This window comes from Bombina bombina, chromosome 2, assembly GCF_027579735.1.
Source record: "Bombina bombina isolate aBomBom1 chromosome 2, aBomBom1.pri, whole genome shotgun sequence".
Lineage (NCBI taxonomy): Eukaryota > Metazoa > Chordata > Amphibia > Anura > Bombinatoridae > Bombina > Bombina bombina.
Genome location: NC_069500.1, coordinates 685,892,727 through 685,909,633, shown reverse-complemented (window position 1 = coordinate 685,909,633; position 16,907 = coordinate 685,892,727). Strand labels below are relative to the sequence as shown.

Sequence of the window (16,907 nt, the reverse complement as noted above, 5' to 3'; positions counted from 1 at the left end):
CTTGCCGGATAGGAGGAAGACTTTGGAGCCTCTTCTGGACCTCTTCAGCCACCGGATGATGGATCGCCAACCCCCGCTTGGGTTGGATGAAGATTTTGGAGCCAGGACGGATCGGTGATACCTGGGTGGTGAAGACAAGGTAGGAAGATCTTCAGGGGCTTAGTGTTAGGTTTATTTAAGGGGGGTTTGGGTTAGATTAGGGGTATGTGGGTGGTGGGTTGTAATGTTGGGGGGGGGGGTATTGTATGTTTTTTTTTACAGGCAAAAGAGCTGATTTTCTTGGGGCATGCCCCGCAAAGGGCCCTGTTCAGGGCTGGTAAGGTAAAAGAGCTTTTAAATTTATTAATTTAGAATAGGGTAGGGCATTTTGTTATTTTGGGGGTCTTTGTTATTTTATTAGGGGGCTTAGAGTAGGTGTAATTAGTTTAAAATTGTTGTAATATTTTTCTTATGTTTGTAAATATATTTTTATTTTTTGTAACTTAGTTCTTTTTTATGTTTTGTACTTTAGCTAGTTTATGTAATTGTAGTTATTTGTAGCAATTGTATTTAATTTATTTATTGATAGTGTAGTGTTAGGTTAATTGTAGGTAATTGTAGGTATTTTATTTAATTAATTTATTGATAGGGTAGTGTTAGGTTTAATTATAACTTAGGTTAGGATTTATTTTACAGGTAAATTTGTTATTATTTTAACTAGGTAACTATTAAATAGTTCTTAACTATTTAATAGCTATTGTACCTGGTTAAAATAATTACAAAGTTGCCTGTAAAATAAATATTAATCCTAAAATAGCTATAATATAATTATAATTTATATTGTAGCTATATTAGGATTTATTTTACAGGTAAGTATTTAGCTTTAAATAGGAATAAGTTATTTAATAAGAGTTAATTTATTTCGTTAGATTTAAATTATATTTAACTTAGGGGGTTGTTAGTGTTAGGGTTAGACTTAGCTTTAGGGGTTAATACATTTATTAGAATAGCGGTGAGGTCCGGTCGTCAGATTAGGGGTTAATAATTGAAGTTAGGTGTCGGCGATGTTAGGGAGGGCAGATTAGGGGTTAATACTATTTATGATAGGGTTAGTGAGGCGGATTAGGGGTTAATTACTTTATTATAGTAGCGCTCAGGTCCGCTCGGCAGATTAGGGGTTAATAAGTGTAGGCAGGTGTTGGTGACGTTGAGGGGGGCAGATTAGGGGTTAATAAATATAATACAGGGGTCGGCGGTGTTAGGGGCAGCAGATTAGGGGTACATAGGGATAATGTAAGTTGCGGCGGTTTACGGAGCGGAAGATTAGGGGTTAATAATATAATGCAGGGGTCAGCGATAGCGGGGGCGGCAGATTAGGGGTTAATACATGTAAGGGTAGGGGTGTTTAGACTCGGGGTACATGTTAGGGTGTTAGGTGCAGACGTAGGAAGTGTTTCCCCATAGGAAACAATGGGGCTGCGTTAGGAGCTGAACGCTGCTTTTTTGCAGGTGTTAGGTTTTTTTTCAGCTCAAACAGCCCCATTGTTTCCTATGGGAGAATCGTGCACGAGCACGTTTTTGAGGCTGGCCGCGTCCGTAAGCAACTCTGGTATCGAGAGTTGCATTTGCGGTAAAAATGCTCTACGCTCCTTTTTTGGAGCCTAACGCAGCATTTGTTTGAACTCTCGATACCAGAGTTAATTTTATGGTGCGGCCAGAAAAAAGCCCGCGGAGCGTTAACAGCCCTTCTACCGCCAAACTCCAAATCTAGGCCTATATTAATAGTTGCTAATTAATTATTATTCATCACAGTGCTCTATTTGTGACTGCTTAGCTTGTATTTGGTATAAGATTCTGCATTTGTCCCTTTTTTTTCTTTACTGATTGTTGCAGCCTCTGTTGACTGGTTTGTAATATTTACAGATGTTAAAATAACTACTAATATTAATACATTCGCATTTTGCAGCTTCTGGGTAAGCTGTCCACACTTTGAAGTTCAATATGGCTTTTGAGGTCTCAGATGAACAATGGGAGGTAGAACTTGGTGAGTCCCTTCTTAATAACACTCCACTAGATGGTGATGTCACTGCAAATATTTTCAGTGCTTTTAAGAAATATCGTAATCTAGTGACAAAGCAAATTAGAATGAGAGCTGAGAAATTTAGTTTGGAGAACTATATTAAACTTAAAATAATACCAAGGGGTCTTCGTCTGCACCTTGATCCAGGTATGCATATGAGAAATGATGAGGAAGATAATTTCATGGAGGATTGGAACAACAGGCTTTCTGATTGTTCTTTAGACCTCATGCAGAGAATGGTGAATAAAGATATAATTAAATTCAACAAGATTAAAATTGAAATTGATGAGGCATTGAAGTTAGTAAATAGTTTTGAAGGTGATTCAAAATTTTCTAAGCTTAATGAAGAGACTAAGGCCTAGATTTGGAGTTCGGCGGTAGCCGTCAAAACCAGCGTTAGAGGCTCCTAACGCTGGTTTTGGCCGCCCGCTGGTATTTGGAGTCAGTGATTAAAGGGTCTAACGCTCACTTTTCAGCCGCGACTTTTCTATACCGCAGATCCCCCTACGCCATTTGCGTGGCCTATCTTTTCAATGGGATCTTTCTAACGCTGGTATTTAGAGTCGTTTCTGAAGTGAGCGTTAGAGCTCTAACGACAAGATTCCAGCCGCCTGAAAATAGCAGGAGTTAAGAGCTTTCTGGCTAACGCCGGTTTATAAAGCTCTTAACTACTGTACCCTAAAGTACACTAACACCCATAAACTACCTATGTACCCCTAAACCGAGGTCCCCCCACATCGCCGCCACTCGATTTAAATTTTTAACCCCTAATCTGCCGACCGCCACCTACGTTATACTTATGTACCCCTAATCTGCTGCCCCTAACCCCGCCGACCCCTATATTATATTTCTTAACCCCTAACTTGCCCCCCACAACGTCGCCGCCAGCTACTTAAAATAATTAACCCCTAATCTTCACACCGCAAATCGCCGCCACCTACGTTATCCCTATGTACCCCTAATCTGCTGCCCCTAACATCGCCGACCCCTATATTATATTTATTAACCCCTAATCTGCCCCCCTCAACGTCGCCGACACCTGCCTACACTTATTAACCCCTAATCTGCCGAGCGGACCTGAGCGCTACTATAATAAATGTATTAACCCCTAATCCGCCTCACTAACCCTATCATAAATAGTATTAACCCCTAATCTGCCCTCCCTAACATCGCCGACACATAACTTCAATTATTAACCCCTAATCTGCCGACCGGAGCTCACCGCTATTCTAATAAATGTATTAACCCCTAAAGCTAAGTCTAACCCTAACACTAACACCCCCCTAAGTTAAATATAATTTTTATCTAACGAAATAAATTAACTCTTATTAAATAAATTATTCCTATTTAAAGCTAAATACTTACCTGTAAAATAAATCCTAATATAGCTACAATATAAATTATAATTATATTATAGCTATTTTAGGATTAATATTTATTTTACAGGCAACTTTGTAATTATTTTAACCAGGTACAATAGCTATTAAATAGTTAAGAACTATTTAATAGTTACCTAGTTAAAATAATAACAAATTTACCTGTAAAATAAATCCTAACCTAAGATATAATTAAACCTAACACTAGACTATCAATAAAATAATTAAATAAACTACCTACAATTACCTACAATTAACCTAACACTACACTATCAATAAATTAATTAAACACAATTCCTACAAATAAATACAATTAAATAAACTAGCTAAAGTACAAAAAATAAAAAAGAACTAAGTTACAGAAAATAAAAAAATATTTACAAACATAATAAAAATATTACAACAATTTTAAACTAATTACACCTACTCTAAGCCCCCTAATAAAATAACAAAGCCCCCCAAAATAAAAAATTCCCTACCCTATTCTAAATTAAAAAAGTTACAAGCTCTTTTACCTTACCAGCCCTGAACAGGGCCCTTTGCGGGGCATGCCCCAAGAATTTCAGCTCTTTTGCCTGTAAAAGAATAAATACAATACCCCCCCCCCCAACATTACAACCCACCACCCACATACCCCTAATCTAACCCAAACCCCCCTTAAATAAACCTAACACTAAGCCCCTGAAGATCTTCCTACCTTGTCTTCACCATACCAGGTTCACCGATCCGTCCTGAAGAGCTCCTCTGATGTCCTGATCCAAGCCCAAGCGGGGGCTGAAGAGGTCCATGATCCGGTCAAAGTCTTCATCCAAGCGGGGCAGAAGAGGATCTTCCATCCGATTGAAGTCATCATCCAGGCGGCATCTTCTATGGTCTTCCATCCGGAGCGAAGCGGCAGGATCCTGAAGACCTCCAGCGCGGAACATCCATCCGGACCGACGACTGAACGACGAATGACTGTTCCTTTAAGGGACGTCATCCAAGATGGCATCCCTCGAATTCCGATTGGCTGATAGGATTCTATCAGCCAATCGGAATTAAGGTAGGAATTTTCTGATTGGCTGATGGAATCAGCCAATCAGAATCAAGTTCAATCCGATTGGCTGATCCAATCAGCCAATCAGATTGAGCTCGCATTCTATTGGCTGTTCCGATCAGCCAATAGAATGCAAGCTAAATCTGATTGGCTGATTGGATCGGCCAATCGGATTGAACTAGATTCTGATTGGCTGATTCCATCAGCCAATCAGAAAATTCCTACCTTAATTCCGATTGGCTGATAGAATCCTATCAGCCAATCGGAATTCGAGGGACGCCATCTTGGATGACGTCCCTTAAAGGAACAGTCATTCGTCGTTCAGTCGTCGGTCCGGATGGATGTTCCGCGCTGAAGGTCTTCAGGATCCTGCCGCTTCGCTCCGGATGGAAGACCATAGAAGATGCCGCCTGGATGATGACTTCAATCGGATGGAAGATCCTCTTCTGCCCCGCTTGGATGAAGACTTTGACCGGATCATGGACCTCTTCAGCCCCCGCTTGGGCTTGGATCAGGACATCGGAGGAGCTCTTCAGGACGGATCGGTGAACCTGGTATGGTGAAGACAAGGTAGGAAGATCTTCAGGGGCTTAGTGTTAGGTTTATTTAAGGGGGGTTTGGGTTAGATTAGGGGTATGTGGGTGGTGGGTTGTAATGTTGGGGGGGGGGGGTATTGTATTTATTCTTTTACAGGCAAAAGAGCTGAAATTCTTGGGGCATGCCCCGCAAAGGGCCCTGTTCAGGGCTGGTAAGGTAAAAGAGCTTGTAACTTTTTTAATTTAGAATAGGGTAGGGAATTTTTTATTTTGGGGGGCTTTGTTATTTTATTAGGGGGCTTAGAGTAGGTGTAATTAGTTTAAAATTGTTGTAATATTTTTATTATGTTTGTAAATATTTTTTTATTTTCTGTAACTTAGTTCTTTTTTATTTTTTGTACTTTAGCTAGTTTATTTAATTGTATTTATTTGTAGGAATTGTGTTTAATTAATTTATTGATAGTGTAGTGTTAGGTTAATTGTAGGTAATTGTAGGTAGTTTATTTAATTATTTTATTGATAGTCTAGTGTTAGGTTTAATTATATCTTAGGTTAGGATTTATTTTACAGGTAAATTTGTTATTATTTTAACTAGGTAACTATTAAATAGTTCTTAACTATTTAATAGCTATTGTACCTGGTTAAAATAATTACAAAGTTGCCTGTAAAATAAATATAAATCCTAAAATAGCTATAATATAATTATAATTTATATTGTAGCTATATTAGGATTTATTTTACAGGTAAGTATTTAGCTTTAAATAGGAATCATTTATTTAATAAGAGTTAATTTATTTCGTTAGATAAAAATTATATTTAACTTAGGGGGGTGTTAGTGTTAGGGTTAGACTTAGCTTTAGGGGTTAATACATTTATTAGAATAGCGGTGAGCTCCGGTCGGCAGATTAGGGGTTAATAATTGAAGTTAGGTGTCGGCGATGTTAGGGAGGGCAGATTAGGGGTTAATACTATTTATGATAGGGTTAGTGAGGCGGGTTAGGGGTTCATAACTTTATTATAGTAGCGCTCAGGTCCGCTCGGCAGATTAGGGGTTAATAAGTGTAGGCAGGTGTCGGCGACGTTGAGGGGGGCAGATTAGGGGTTAATAAATATAATATAGGGGTCAGCGATGTTAGGGCAGCAGATTAGGGGTACATAGGGATAAGTAGGTGGCGGCGGTTTACGGAGCGGCAGATTAGGGGTTAAAAAAAATATGCAGGGGTCAGCGATAGCGGGGGCGGCAGATTAGGGGTTAATAAGTGTAAGGGTAGGGGTGTTTAGACTCGGGGTACATGTTAGAGTGTTAGGTGCAGACGTAGGAAGTGTTTCCCCATAGGAAACAATGGGGCTGCGTTAGGAGCTGAACGCTGCTTTTTTGCAGGTGTTAGGTTTTTTTTCAGCTCAAACAGTCCCATTGTTTCCTATGGGAGAATCGTGCACGAGCACGTTTTGGAGGCCGGCCGCGTCCGTAAGCAACTCTGGTATCGAGAGTTGCATTTGCGGTAAAAATGCTCTACGCTCCTTTTTTGGAGCCTAACGCAGCATTTGTTTGAACTCTCGATACCAGAGTTAATTTTATGGTGCGGCCAGAAAAAAGCCCGCGGAGCGTTAACAGCCCTTTTACCGCCGAACTCCAAATCTAGGCCCTAGGATGCTGTTTCTAAGTTACAACAGGAAATTAAACAACGAAAGTGTAGAAAATTAGGACGTGATCAGGATGATTACAAAAAGAATCAGGTTTATACCTATTTCCTTAACAGAAATTCATATGACTCAGGTACCGATTGTTTGGACATTGAAAGTGAGCAAAAGTAAAAAAACGAGGCAACAGGTATGCACGTAAAAAAGAAAGGAAACGTGGAGGAAGGAAAAGGAGTAGAAACAAAAACCAGACTCTACAGGGAGTGCAGAATTATTAGGCAAATTAGTATTTTGACCACATCATCCTCTTTATGCATGTTGTCTTACTCCAAGCTGTATAGGCTCGAAAGCCTACTACCAATTAAGCATATTAGGTGACGTGCATCTCTGTAATGAGAAGGGGTGTGGTCTAATGACATCAACACCCTATATCAGGTGTGCATAATTATTAGGCAACTTCCTTTCCTTTGGCAAAATGGGTCAAAAGAAGGACTTGACAGGCTCAGAAAAGTCAAAAATAGTGAGATATCTTGCAGAGGGATGCAGCACTCTTAAAATTGCAAAGCTTCTGAAGCGTGATCATCGAACAATCAAGCGTTTCATTCAAAATAGTCAACAGGGTCGCAAGAAGCGTGTGGAAAAACCAAGGCGCAAAATAACTGCCCATGAACTGAGAAAAGTCAAGCGTGCAGCTGCCAAGATGCCACTTGCCACCAATTTGGCCATATTTCAGAGCTGCAACATCACTGGAGTGCCCAAAAGCACAAGGTGTGCAATACTCAGAGACATGGCCAAGGTAAGAAAGGCTGAAAGACGACCACCACTGAACAAGACACACAAGCTGAAACGTCAAGACTGGGCCAAGAAATATCTCAAGACTGATTTTTCTAAGGTTTTATGGACTGATGAAATGAGAGTGAGTCTTGATGGGCGAGATGGATGGGCCCGTGGCTGGATTGGTAAAGGGCAGAGAGCTCCAGTCCGACTCAGACGCCAGCAAGGTGGAGGTGGAGTACTGGTTTGGGCTGGTATCATAAAAGATGAGCTTGTGGGGCCTTTTCGGGTTGAGGATGGAGTCAAACTCAACTCCCAGTCCTACTGCCAGTTTCTGGAAGACACCTTCTTCAAGCAGTGGTACAGGAAGAAGTCTGCATCCTTCAAGAAAAACATGATTTTCATGCAGGACAATGCTCCATCACACGCGTCCAAGTACTCCACAGCGTGGCTGGCAAGAAAGGGTATAAAAGAAGAAAAATCTAATGACATGGCCGCCTTGTTTACCTGATCTGAACCCCATTGAGAACCTGTGGTCCATCCTCAAATGTGAGATTTACAAGGAGGGAAAACAGTACACCTCTCTGAACAGTGTCTGGGAGGCTGTGGTTGCTGCTGCACGCAATGTTGATGGTGAACAGATCAAAACACTGACAGAATCCATGGATGGCAGGCTTTTGAGTGTCCTTGCAAAGAAAGGTGGCTATATTGGTCACTGATTTGTTTTTGTTTTGTTTTTGAATGTCAGAAATGTATATTTGTGAATGTTGAGATGTTATATTGGTTTCACTGGTAAAAATAAATAATTGAAATGGGTATATATTTGTTTTTTGTTAAGTTGCCTAATAATTATGCACAGTAATAGTCACCTGCACACACAGATATCCCCCTAAAATAGCTATAACTAAAAACAAACTAAAAACTACTTCCAAAACTATTCAGCTTTGATATTAATGAGTTTTTTGGGTTCATTGAGAACATGGTTGTTGTTCAATAATAAAATTAATCCTCAAAAATACAACTTGCCTAATAATTCTGCACTCCCTGTATGGAGGGACAGATATCCAGAACAAGGGGGAGATTCCAGAGGAGAGGAAGAGGGATGAGGAGAGGTATGGAGAAAATGAGGACACGGAGGGATTACAGAGGGGACTTTTAGGTGATCCACCCTCCAATAAGAGTGATGAGTTACAAATTGTAAACCTTTCCTCATGCCCACTCAACACTGCACATGTTAAATTACTGAAAAAAGGTCTTTCCTATTGCCCAACAAACAGATTGGACAAATTTATGGTTATAAAGGATTTACACCTTTTTGCCTGAAAAGTGGTACTTTCACATGTCATGAAGGTTAAAACCACCACTGATGTTCATGAGGGGGCTAATACCGTGACTTTAGATAAGGAAGATTGTGCAGCTGTTGAAGGCTTGGTGAGCCTACTTAATGATGAAATCCCCCTGGATGAATCCCCTATTGACAACCCTCCTTTTATACAGGAGGTCAGAATCATTCCTGAGTTGGTGGTCAATTCAGGTTTAAAATGGAAGTCTGAGTATATGCCTGCTTTGGCCTTGGTACCAGCAGTCCAACTGTTTGTAAGGGAGGTTGAAAAAGAGATAAATAAAATCTGTTTTGATAAAATCTCCAGGGATAACCTAAGGAAGGATGAAAGAAAGGCATTGTTTGACTTAACTAATCAAAAAGGTTTAATCATCAAGCAGGCGGATAAGGGGGGCAACCTGGTAATAATGGATGAGGTAAAATATGTTAACGAGGTGAAACGACAACTCAGAAATAAGGAGCAGTATCTCCTGTTGCCAGGTTGTCCCATCAAATCCATACAGGCTGAACTGTTACACCTGCTTAATGATGCTAGAAAAGAAGGTATTATTAATAAAAAGGAATGGAATCACCTTTACACAAAGTTCCCCAGAGTTCCTGTGTTTTACTGTATCCCTAAACTTCATAAAAATTTAAGAGACCCTCCTGGTCGTCCCATAATTTCTGGGATTGGAAGCATCACAGAGAACCTGGGGAACTACGTGGATAAATTCTTGCAACCTTTTCTCACTACTCTTGCATCCTATGTAAAGGATACCAGTGACCTGCTCAGAAAAATTGATGGTCTGGCAGTAGAACATGACACCCTAATGGTGTCATTAGATGTCGAATAACTCTACTCATCTATACCCCATGAGGTGGGAGTAAGAGCGGCAAGACATTTTCTTGAAAGTGGAGGTCCTGGGTATAATAAACATACTGAATTTGTTTTAAATCTGTTAAAATTTGTTTTAACAAACAACGTCTTTCTTTTTGACCAGAAATTTTATAAGCAAATAAGGGGAACGGCAATGGGGGCCACTTGTGCCCCATCTTATGCTTGCCTCCATCTTGGCCTATGGAAAAGCCAAGTGGTCTTTGGCGATTTGCAAGATTGGCTGGATGATCACATCCTAATTTGGCTTCGTTATGTGGATGACGTGTTCCTCCTTTGGAGGGGCATGGAAGAGTCTTTGAAAGAATTTGTAAAAATACTCAATGTCAATGAATTCAATATTCTTTTGACTCTTGACTACAGCATAAGCGAATTAACCTTTTGGATGTAAAAATCAAAAAGGAAGGTAATTTGTTGGCAACAGAAATATATCGCAAGGACACGGCAACCAACAATATTTTGGAAGCCTCTAGCCACCATCCTAAGTCTCTAATTAGAGCTATATCGGTTGGGCAGTTTCTCCGTTTAAGGAGAAATTGCTCAAGTCTGAATAAGTATAATCAACATGCTAGGGAGATGTTTAGCAGGTTTGAAAAAAAGAGGTTACTCCAAACGTAATTTAAATTTTGCTTTGAATAGAGCAAGAAAAGAAAACAGAGATGACTTGCTCTATCAGTTTAAGGACAAACCAAGAGACCAAACAATCCGCTTTGTTACGGAATTTAACTGTCATTGGGAAAAGATACGTTGCATCCTAAAAGAAAAATGGCAATTCCTACAAGCTGATGAAGCTGTTTCTAAGCTTGTAGGGGTACAACCTTCTTTGGTAGCTAGACAAGCTCCTAACTTAAAGGATAAACTTGTCAAAAGCTTCTATGTAAAGAGTCCAAATTCCAATGACTGGTTAGGTGAACATAGAAAAGTTAAAGGATGCTTCCAATGTGGACATTGTGTCCCTCCTTCTCAACAGGAGGGATTACGTTTCCCATAAAGCAGTTTATAAACTGTAAAACAGAGAATGTTATCTACCTCCTTTCCTGCAGTTGCCCGATTTTCTATGTAGGTAAGACTAGACGTATGTTGAAGGACAGAGTGTCCGAACATAGGGATGATATAAAGGCAACTAAGGACGGTGACATAAAAAGTGGGGTAGCTCTGCATTTTCTAATACATCACAACTCGAATGTAACAGACCTAAAAGTCATAGGTATAGAGACCTGTTCCCTATTTGGCAGAGGAGGGGACATTGATAATATACTTCTCAAAAAGGAAGCAGCATGGATGTATAAACTACAAACATTGGCCCCAAAGGGACTTAATGAGAAGTTTGAGTTTGCTGCTTTCCTGTAATTGTCTGTGATGTATAACACATCCCTTTACTGACTTGTGGACAGTTTGCTGTGAGGCACAACATGAGGATGTGTTTCAAGTTGTCTTAAATAATGTTAAGGATAAGTATGGAAAAAATTGGGACAAGACTAGTTTAAAATTATGACAGCAATTATTTGGCCTGTCATGATATTTAAATGTTTTTCTATATTTCTAACTGAACATCTAAACTAGTTTAAGGCTATCCATAAGAAACCGCGTAAATTGTATATATATGGTTTTTAAAATAATTTTGTGCTGGTATTTAAAATATAGTTGTCCTAAATAAACTGGAAACTATGAGTTAATCAACTTACCGGAATTATAAATAAATGCACTTTATCATTTTATTTTATGTTAAATGCAATTATGTAGCAAGTATTTTTGTTAATGTCTATTTTTTCACCCTTCCTCATAATCAAATGAATGTAGCCTAAACGGATTGACCCATTGGTTGTTTTCACAAATGTTCATCCAATCAGTGTGAATCACGACTGGTAAATACCAAGGTCTGTCTATGTCCTTTATCCATTTGCCTTGAGGAAACCCCATGACGTAGAGGTCACATGGGGGTGAAACGCGCGTTGGCAGTGACGTGCACAGAGCAGGCCGCTCTGTCCTGGAACAAACAAGTTTGCAAATAAACTGAAACAATTGGAAACAAAGTTGGCAGTTTAAAAGTCTAGCCAAGCGATTTGGATACACGACAACTGGTCTTTTGCCCTAGAGGATTGCCTCAACAAAGATCGTGATCTTGCCGCATTAGAGGGAAGGAATTCTACCCCTCTGAAGACGTAACTATATGGCGTTTTGTTCATCAGGCATATGTTACACTTGTACTCTGGACGATTCTCACTTATAATACTACAAGTTCGGAGGAAATACATCACATTGCCTGATATGTGGTTTATTAAGATGATTATCATGACAACAGTTAACCAATGTAAATAATAACTGTTAGTTTGTTTTCATTGTAGTGATACTGCAATTACTGTTGTATTTGTATCTATCATTCACCAAGCTGTACCATTATGACCTACGTTTAGGAGGACTGAGCATAGATCCTCTACTGTTCATTTTCATGACACCATATCCTTCACATTTGTTAGGGGTGCCCTCTGAAATAGGTGTTGCTCGGTTTCCCTTGGGTCCCATGTTATTGATCTCCAGTTGAGCTTTAACTATGCACTTATAAATTGATAGCCATAAGCTTATTAATCTTTATGTAAATTTCAGTAATAAATCAAGCACCAATATTAAAGTACTCTTAAGGAATGATTATAAACATACAAAATAATAAAAGAATAATAGTTTATATATGTGTATATATAAACATATATGTATGTGTATATATGTACATATATATATATACAAACTGTGTAGTCCAGTAAAAATGGTTTTGTGCAATATCCAGCAAAGTCCAATGGGTAGTTCCCAGGGTTAGGTAGCTCCCAGGGTTAGGTATGATGAGCGATGGGTCCAGAAAAGGTAGGCTGCTCCTCCAGGGTGTTGTGCCAAAAACACAGATGGTAGATCTAAGAAGAAATAGAGGGCGCCACATGGTGCAGATCATATAACAATGGAACAAAGCAGCAATAGGAACATAAGAATCCTACTCACAGATTATGAAGCACAAAAGTGCAGTATTTGCAGGCCGGAACCATATGTCGTCCGGTAGACTACAGTAAGAAGATGTCGCCAACAGGGGTCCTCGTCTCGCCAGGGAGAGTCCAGGGATACCAAAGGTGATATGATGAAAGCAGATCAATGTGCCAAAGATCCAACTGCAGGTCCAGACACACTTTATGGAGTGCAAAGGATAATATTTGGATGAAGCCAATAAAAAGATAGTAGGCAGCAAATGGAGAGTTTAAAAAAAATAAAAAATGTATTAACAATAAAAACAACAGCAACGCGTTTCTCAGTGTATCACACTGTTTCATCAGGCTATACAAACATACTCTCAGCTGCCATATTTAAAACAAGTAGAGGCCAATCAATGATCAGAAAAAATTCACACCCCTAATGGGGCATACCAATATGCAAATAGTGAAGTCAGTAATATAGAGGTTTGTTTATACAAAGTAAATATATATTAATATAAATCATGCAAATAATCATATTCATGAACAGCTAATTATTCATATTTAAATAATATAATATAAAGCATTGCTTAATTTAATTTAAATATATGGAAATATACAAATATTATAAACCCTTAAGTCAAACAAAAATGGTATAGGCTTATCTTGCACGAAAATATATTTCTGTTCAGTAATATTGTAATAATATGTACTACTGGTCTATTAGTTAAGAGATATAAAGTACATCCTAATACTTTTAAAAATAAAAAATGAGCAATTTTAAACGTATATAAAATCCGTGTTGCTGTTGCAACAGATAAGTACGTGGTGCGGGGGGTGGACAAACCCCAGGATTTTATTGTACAATTGATATCTTATATTTTAGAACACAATTATTTTGTCTATCAAGACGAATACTATTTACAGATACTAGGTACTGCCATGGGGACCAGGTTCGCTCCTAGTTTCGCCAACCTCTTTATGGGGTTGTTTGAAGAGAGGTATATATATATAGATCTGCCTATGGAGCGAACCTGGTCTTCTATGGCAGATACATAGACGATCTGTTGTTTTTATGGAGGGGAAATGTTACGTCTGCTGAATCTTTTGTCACACATCTTTACTTTAATAGGATGGGCCTTACCTTCTCTAGTAATATTGAACACCAATCAGTAGTATTTTTGGATCTATGTTTATCTTTTTCCAATGATAATAAAATTATCACGACTACACATTTTAAAACTGTAGATTGCAATAGTTATCTCCACTATAGAAGCAATCACTACAATCCATGGCTTAACAATATCCCATATGGGCAGTTTAAAAGGATACGCAGAAACTGTAGCCATATTGAGAATTTTGAACAACAAAGCATTATTCTGAAAAACAGATTTAGAGAAAAAGGATATCCCCAACAAATAATTGACACTGGGTATGAAAGAGCTAAATTTGACAACAGAGATTCTTATTTTTTGCATAAACCAAAAAACAATAAAAAAGAAAATGATAGTAACATTACAATAGCCAATCACTCTAACCCATTATTTATCACCCAATATAGTGTTAATCATATCAAGATAAAACGTATTATCAAGAAACATTGGGATTTGGTAAAAAAAGACCCAATTTTAGGAAAACTAGTAGATTCTGAACCTAAGTGTGTCTTTAGACGAGCCCCTACACTAAAAAGTGTTTTATCACCTAGTAAGGTTGTAGTCCACAAACTCAACAGAGGAAGAAATCCGCATATACAAACTAAAAAGAACGAAATTGGGAAGTGTCCCTTGAAAAAATGTAATATGTGTAAATACACCTCACCTGGGACAAAAACTTTTTCATCCAGTGTTACCAAAAAATCATATAATATTCATCAATTTCTGACATGCACCTCTACCTACGTAATTTACTTGTTAACCTGCAATCTTTGTGGGATCCAATATTTGGGTCGCACTTGTAGGCTGATACGGAATAGATGGAATGAGCATCTAAGAAATATTAAAAATAAACTCCAAAACCATAGTGTCCCTAGACATTGTAATATACATAATAGGATAACTAATACATTTAACATTTGTCCACTCGAGATGATCCCACATTCTCATCTGTATAATAGATTCAATAGGTTGAGACAGAGGGAAACTTATTGGATCTATAAATTGAGAACCTTATTTCCCTCCGGTCTCAACCTCAACATGGATCTAGCAGCATTCTGATTTTTACATTGGATTTCATTTCCCATGTTATTAATGGGAACCCTATTGGTTGGCATGAACTTATTATTTATAGGCACCTTACCAATAACACTGATGCCATATTTGGCTTTTGTATATGTTATGTATGTTATGGCCCCTCTCTTATATACATGTTTACACATATGTGTATGTATTCATACATATATAATCATTGATATTGATTTATTGGGTTGCCATTTCCACTACATATTTGCTGGATCCCCTATATCCACGTTTTCCATTTTTCTTATATACTTACTAATGATAGTTGCCATTGTAACTTTCAACCCTACATGCCCATATTCATTACACTTCACATCTTGTCATTTTCTCCCAGCTATTGAGTCATAATTATACCAATAGATTATAGATCCAACTGTTATTTGAGCCCTTATGGTATCTTGTTTATTATATTATTTTAATAGGATCTGTATATGGACATATCCTATGATCGGCAGTCCTCTCCTATATTGCCACTTTAATCACTTCATACTGAATCCCACTCCTGTGTAATAGACAGTTTCCACTTTAGGATTAGTTAGTTCTTATATATATACACTATTATCATGTACATAGAAATATCTCAATGTATATGATATTTAATTAATTTTATATATTGTTATCATATTACACGATCCGGATATATCCGGCGCATTTTTTCTACACCTACATCACTTTGATTATATGTCCATACCTTCTTATACACGTGGTTGTTATATTATTAATATCCCTTATCCTGTTCCCTTATTACTCCCTTATCACATCTTATGTATGAATGCCCATTTTTATTTAATTTACACTTTTGTGTATACACAGTAATTTTAATAATATCCGTTCCCCCGTGGGTGTTTTTTAAATTCCCATATCACATCCCATTGTCTTTCTGCTCATACCATTTATTTTTCACTTTATATTGTATTCTTGGTAAATTACCCATACATTAATTTTATCTCCTCACGGCCCTTATCCCCCTTACTGTCTATCGACACTATGGGAATTTACCACATGTTATCTTGATCACTAATATAGATCTTAGTAGATAAGCCTCAGTGATTGGCTGCGGTAACTTCCCCTAGTTATAAATCACGCCTTTATGTTTATATGACACACGCACGCCACTGGCTGATCATCACACACCATTTTAGGTCATTCCTAGTGGACCAGCCAAGTGATTGGCTGCTATACCTCTCTAGGTTAGAACCCACGCCTTCATGTTTATGTAATATATGCATGCCATTGGCCGATTATTACACACACCCCTCCCTTGTCTGGACTTACGTCCCTTTGTATATTTGTTACTCGCCATATTATTTTCTTTAGACACTCGGGTTAATACCAAGTTCTGCACTACCTTTATCTCAGACATATCAATATTTAATTTCATGGCCAGTAAACTTAGTGTTGGCTTTTTATTATTATTATTTTTTTCGCGATGGGTCACATCTATATGCAGCTTAATTAGCCATGCCCCCTACTGACATCACTCTCTCTACACACTATTGTTACTATGGAAACAGGGAACGTTCATGTGCAAATAACATATTTGTTTTTTATAAACATTATCGAATCTCTGTTGTCAGTATGTCTGTTGACAATAGTCTTTTTAACTTATACTCCCCAACTGTGGTACTAGGGAATTTGTTTGATCGATTCACCACCATTAGAGTTTGCATCACCTATCCTGGGGTTTGCCCACCCCCCCCCCCCAGCACCACGTACTTATCTGTTGTTTTTATTGTTAATACATTTTTAATTTTTTTAAACTCTCCATTTGCTGCCTACTATCTTTTTATTGGCTTCATCCAAATATTATCCTTGGCACTCCATAAAGTGTGTCTGGACCTGCAGTTGGATCTTTGGCACATTGATCTGCTTTCATCATATCACCTTTGGTATCCCTGGACTCTCCCTGGCGAGACGAGGACCCCTGTTGGCGACATCTTCTTACTGTAGTCTACCGGACGACGTATGGTTCCGGCCTGCGAATACTGCACTTTTGTGCTTCATAATCTGTGAGTAGGATTCTTATGTTCCTATTGCTGCTTTGTTCCATTGTTATATGATCTGCACCATGTGGCACCCTCTAT

General features: G+C 38.4%; 1 protein-coding gene across 3 annotated transcripts in view; it reads left to right on the top strand.

Moving 5' to 3' along the window:
* Nucleotides 1-16,907, top strand: part of LOC128649413 (thioredoxin-like) — a 220,555-nt gene that overhangs the window by 99,246 nt on the left and 104,402 nt on the right. Inside the window, exon 2 of one of the 3 annotated variants that reach the window (XR_008400673.1) lies at nt 1,946-2,023. The exons of the other annotated variants lie outside the window; for them this stretch is intronic. The gene's annotated coding sequence lies outside the window, so the exon portion shown is untranslated. The remainder of the gene's footprint in view (nt 1-1,945; nt 2,024-16,907) is intronic. 3 annotated transcript variants of the gene reach the window in all.